The sequence below is a fragment of the Peromyscus eremicus genome, chromosome 9 (assembly GCF_949786415.1).
Source record: "Peromyscus eremicus chromosome 9, PerEre_H2_v1, whole genome shotgun sequence".
Classification (NCBI taxonomy): Eukaryota; Metazoa; Chordata; class Mammalia; order Rodentia; family Cricetidae; genus Peromyscus; species Peromyscus eremicus.
The window spans coordinates 87,460,607-87,466,815 of NC_081425.1; positions in this window are offsets into that span (position 1 = coordinate 87,460,607).

Sequence of the window (6,209 nt, forward strand, 5' to 3'; positions counted from 1 at the left end):
AACTAAGCTCACGCCTCTCAATAGTAAACTGGCATTTGATAGAGGGATGTGGAGAAGAACGGGATGCTGAGATGAAGCCATATGTACACAGCCAAGAAGAATGGACAGCTGAATTAAAAAACCATCAACAATTTCCAGAATTTAAAATCCTGAATCATGACATGACACTAGTGGAATTCAGGTGTTTCTGGTACATGGACTGCTCTCACCCAATGTGAGGTTGAACTGTTGACCTTGTGTACATCCTACTTCACAAATGAGTCTGTCAGATATGCTAAGCCTATAGACTGAAGATGATGCCCCAGCATTGCGGAGAAACCTCAGGTGACTGTCCAGGCAGCTGGCTGTTTCTGTCAACTCACAATTTTTTGCAAGTTGCTTGCACTTTCTGTTTTTATTTTTGTTAGCTAATATTATTTCCTTCTTGGGTCTCTGAGGGAGTTGAAGATTAGTTAGTTATAGTTGAAGGTTAGTTAGTTATAGTTGAAGATTAATTAGGATAGAAAGTGAATTAGATACATTTTGGACCTAACAAAATAGGATAATGAAATTATTATCTCTGAATTTGTCAAATACAAATGGACTAGACATTGTTTAGACATTTATTATTTGTATATAGTTATTGTACTTTTGTATATAGTTTTTCTTTTGTTAGTTATAACCTTTTTCCTTTTTTTTCCTTTTTATTAAAATAGAAAAGGGGAAATGTGGTGGTATTTTACTTGTACTGAAATGTGATTTTAATTGTATGTTAATAAATAAAGTTGCCTGGGGGTCAGAGTTTTAGAGCCATAGCAAGTGCATGGCGGTGGTGGCGCACGCCTTTAAGGACCTGGAGGGCAGTACATACAGGCAGTGACAAGGCAGTCACGTGTTTAGGTTTACAACCAATGAGAAGGCAGAACAGCTAGACTATAAAAAGACATACACACAGGAAGTAGGCCCCCTTTTCGAAGAGCTCTCTTGGCTGAAGCAGGATCGATGAAGCAGGAAGGGTAAGGCTCTTAGTTCTGACCTCTTGGCTTTCTTCTCTGAATTGGCTCTGTGTTTCTTATTTAATAAGACGGTTGTTTACATCTACACACTGTGGTGAGCAGATCACTGCAGCTGTCTGGCCACAAACCAGGTTCAGTGGGAGACTCTGTCTCAGGGAGTGAGGTGGAGAGTGACAGAGCAGGACACCTGACATCCTCCTCCATGCACATACTGGTACATGTACCCACACAGACGCACATACTTACACCACACAGCTGTAGTCACACACACAGTAAAAATGATTATGCTTCCTCATTTAAAAAGCAGAATATTCTGACACTGGCTCCCAGATTCTCTGGGCTCTCTCCATGCAGAGTTAGCAACAAATTCAATGCTAGAATCAAGAAATGGGAGCTTTCCTTTTCACTGTGTTCTCAAACAGGTAACAATACACAAAGTCATTTCTATGATGAAGTGTTTGGTAAAGCAAACCCATGAAACTGGATAGACTGGGCTACTATTATCTTCTCACTGTTTACCAACTTTACTCATGTATTTTCATTTGTTATCTATTCTATGTCACTGATTGTTATTTTTTTTCTTCAAACATAGTCTAATCCATATAGGCATGTATACCTTCCCCTTAAGTAAAAAAAATCACTTTAAGTTATATCCCTATCTCATTCTTAACGTTTGTATTTTTCTGTTTCTCTAGCCAACGATATGATGAATGTTTGTCTCTTAGTATTTCAAAGGTGCATAGCTTTTTACTGGGCTGGTGCGTTATTATATTTTATTGCTTCGACCTGTATCTCTCTAATCTTACTAACAACTTCTACTGCTGTTGTGTTTACTTTTGCCTTTTGACTTTAAATGTTCATCTGTCTTCGATCATATTTTCAAATAAGTACACATATGGCTGCATATTCCTGGGTTGTATTATATATCTTTTATTTCCAATTATTAATGGCAACGATTGTTCAGCTGTGGCCAGCAAGACAGCTCAGGTAAAGACACTTGCTGGAAAGCTGAGTGTCTGCTGGCCAACACACATGCTGGAAAGCCTGAGTCCAATACCTGAATCCCATGTAAAGGCTGACAGAGAGAAGTGACTCCACAAAGCGGTCTTCTGACTTGCACACGTGTGTCATGTTGTACACACATACAAACATATAATTATAATAATAAATAATGTCTTTATAAAGTGATGTCCCATTAATCATCCAGGATAGACAAAAGCTCAATTTTAAAAGAATTAGAACCTGAGACTATAACACATTTCTTCTAAATTGTATTTTAGAATTGTATCTTGAACTCACAGAAATGTACCTGCCTCTTCCTCCTGAGCACTGGGATTAAAGGTGTGTGCGACCACACTCAAGCCTTTATTCTAATCATCTAAAATTGGTCATGAACCTAAGCGCTTACTTAATTGTTAAAATAACTAGTAGGTTATTACAGAAAATTCAGGTGTTAAAGAATTAGACAAAAGCACTCAATCTTGTCACTCATCAACAGTGTCTTTTAACAAAACGATGCTTTCTCCTTAAGTATATGCAAGTGTGTATGGATATCATTTTGGATGAATCAGCATTAAATTCTACATAAAGTCCCATGCTATACTCTCCTTTTCCCTCAATGTTTTATTCCTAACACCATCTCCTTTTTCCACTATGCTTGAGTGCCTGGAAATGTTTTAAAAGACATTATTAGCAGCTATCATAAAAATTCAAAGGATGGCCACCAAAACTCTCTTCCCTTCCTGTGAGCATTTGTCTTTCCTATCAAGGAAAATTCTATTTCCTTCCTTCCTGAATATGGAATGGACTTGTGACTGGCTTAGACCAACAAATGCAAAAGATGTGACACTACTCTCCCACGGAACTTCACCCCTAGAAAGCCTAAAGTTTCTCTTCTGTCTCTTCAAATTCAGCTGACATGACGTAAGGAAGTTGTGTTAGGCAATCCTGACTGTCAATCTGATTGGAGTAAGAAATGCTTGGATTAGTGACACACACCTCTGGGTGTCCTTTCCAGAGACAAGTACCTCATGAGGATTCTGACCTACTGAATGGTTTACCCACTGATGGATTTAAACTCATATGAAGTCTTCAGAGGTAAGGAACTGTGGAAGGGAGAGCCTTGTTGGAGGAAGTCAATCATAAGGGTATGTCCTTCAAGGGCTATGTCTTACTCGTCCCCTTTCTTCTGTCTCCTGGCACCAAGACATAAGCTTCTTCATCTTGACCTCTCTAAAACCATGAGCCAAAATAAAGAATTCTTCCCTTAAAGGTAATTTCTCAAATAGTTTGGTCAGATATTTAGGTCATAACTAACACAAGTCCAAGCTGTCCTATTGGAAACAGAAACCCACAGAAAATCTTTGGAGATGAGACACTACATGGAAACACAGCTGATATGAAGACTCGAATGACGTATCCCAGCCAGCACTAAGGCAGGCCAGTGAGATAAGCCACCTTGAACTTCCATCTAGTATTATGCACATGAGTAACACTAACACTATAAGCAATATCAGGGTCATCAGTCAAGGTGCAGAGCTGTGGAAAATAAAAAGCTATTGTTTAAAGCCCCCAGACTTTGGAATCAGTCACTTAATGCTTTATTGAATGGTTATCTAATCATTTATTTAACTAGCCATATGACATGGGTTATTTGTTGAATGAAAATGTAATAATGTTGTGATAGAAAACATTTCACAATATTTTGATTGAAAAAGTTCTGGCTGACTAATATTTTGATTGATGATGCACTGGTTAGTACCCGAGGATCACATTCTCGAAGAAATACAAGATAGAAATGGAACAATTCATACTCCCATCTTTTCCTGGACTATTTCCCTCACAGCCTATGCTCTTTACTCTCAGCATCCCTTGAAGCTACCACCTCTTCTTGAAGCTACCAAAAATTCCCAAATCAATGAAGATTTCAACATTGTATATCCAATAACTATACCCTCAGAGTAATATTACCCCACTCCAGGCGTTTTCATCCAGTACATCCTGGGCGTTTAGCAAATGTCTGGGTTAGTGTAGCTGATGGGAATTTGATTTTACACCAAGAAGGCTCAGAGATGGTAGACCACTAGGGTGGCTTGGCAATGGACCCAAAATTGAAAGTATGATAGAATTTTTTCCAAGATTATTTGGCAAGTGAACCCTTTTCCCTTTAAGATACTTGAAAATTTTTCCTTAAAACATTCTAATTTCCTCATACAAGAAATGTTTTTAAGGAACAGATTAGTTCCTGACGTTGAGAGCTGGCGTGAATGGGTTTGAGACATGACACAGCTTCGGTCTGCAGGGAAATTTACTCCCTGGAACGGACTTTCTTAAACAACCTTCTGGAGCTCAGATCCAACGGGATTTGAAGAAATGATGGTTACAACCACTAGGTACTACAAAATTGACCTCTCACAGGGAAAGGTAAATGACAAAAGAATTGGCTAGAACCATGCACAGTTGCTCACCCCTTAGAAGGTGGAAAGAGAAGGATCAGCAATCTGCAACCTCAGCTATGTAGAAGGTTGGGGATCAGCCTGGGCTACATATGATACTGTCTAAAAGAAAAGTAAAAGCACTACCAGATATGGTCAAAGTATGAAATCTTCACAACAAAACCCATTATTTTGTAGAGTAAATACAAGTTCACATTTTAAAAAAAACCTTGAAAAATGGAGTTTTGACCTCAACAACTCCAAGAAAAAGCATAATTCCCTATCTATTTTTAAGCCTTAATAATGAAGTCTGAGTGTCAGAAAGAACACGTCATCCATCAGCAGCCCGTGTCAAGTAGCTGAGAAAAACTCTGATATTTGCACCACCAAGACCACACTAGACAAGAGATGTTCTATCCAAGTGATTCCACAGAAACTACCAAGTCAAACAGGCAATGCTGAGGCCATTGACATGATGACTGAGCAGCTTCCTCATCACTACATATCTGCTTTTTCCTTTTAAAATGTTTCAATGAAATAAATGACAATACACATAGCAATCACTCCCTCTTCTCACAACAGAAAAACACATTTTCAAGAATAGTTCCCGTTTGTGAAGATTTACAGCTAGAAATGGGTCTGCTGATTCTGGATACGGAAATGGGAACACGTCTAATCCAAAATTCCTGTGTAAGTTCTTGTTATCCTTTGTCTACTGTGACCGAAAGGTTTCCAGGTGTTTAAGGAACTGAATTCCATCAAGATGTGACAAAAGTTCCTGGAAGGAAACCACACCTTACTTTGAGCTTTCTACAAGTATGATTATCTGATTAGAAAAACAATGATTGTGGAGAGGTTTGGGAGCTGCAGGGCCACAGTCCAACTACAATATATCTTGGGCTATCTCTAGTGCCCTTAACAGCCATTTCTTGTCCACTTCTATGTCTGGCCTAACATACTTGTGCCGATCGGGTAAAACCTCTTGGGATGTCTTAACTTGGCAAATCACTGGCTTCCACCAACCATAAAGCTAACGATGTCATTGGATAGCATCTGAGGCTGGCGGCACAAGTTTCCCCACTTTGCTGCTGTAACGCACTTACGTCACGTTCCCAGCAACGTGTTTGGACATGTGCTACTTTATGGTTTTCTTTGTTCTGTTACTATAAAAACTTTATGAGGCTGTTATCATTTGGGGGATATGGAATTTGTGCAATCTCAATCTGTGTTCCTATGCTCACTGACACTTGAGTCTGTAATGAACTATCTCTTATCCCTAAAAACTGGGGGGATATGAATATTTGTATGTACATGTGTGTGCATGTTCATGTGTGTGCATGCTCACATATGTGTATGTTCACAGGTGTGCAGTGCTCATGTGGAGATCAGAGGACAGTCTCAAGTGTCATGAGCAAAATCTTCCTTTTAATTTTGTCTCCTCCTCCTCTTCCCGCTCTTCTTCCTTTTTTCCTCCTCCTTCCTCTTCCTCTTCTTCTTCCTCGTCTTCTTTTTTTTTTTTTTTTTTTTTTTTTTGAGACAGGGTTTCTCTGTGTAACAGCCCTGGCTGTCCTGGAACTCGCTCTGCAGACCAGGATGGCCTTGAACTCAAGAGATTTGCCTGCCTCTGCTGGGATTAAAGTCCTGCACCACCATGACTGGCCCTTTTAATTTTTGAAATTTAACTTATTATTATGTATAAAGGGTGAGTGTGTGTGTGTGTGTGTGTGTGTGTGTGTGTGTGTGTGTGTGTGTGTGTACAGATGCAGTGTGCCGCAGCACA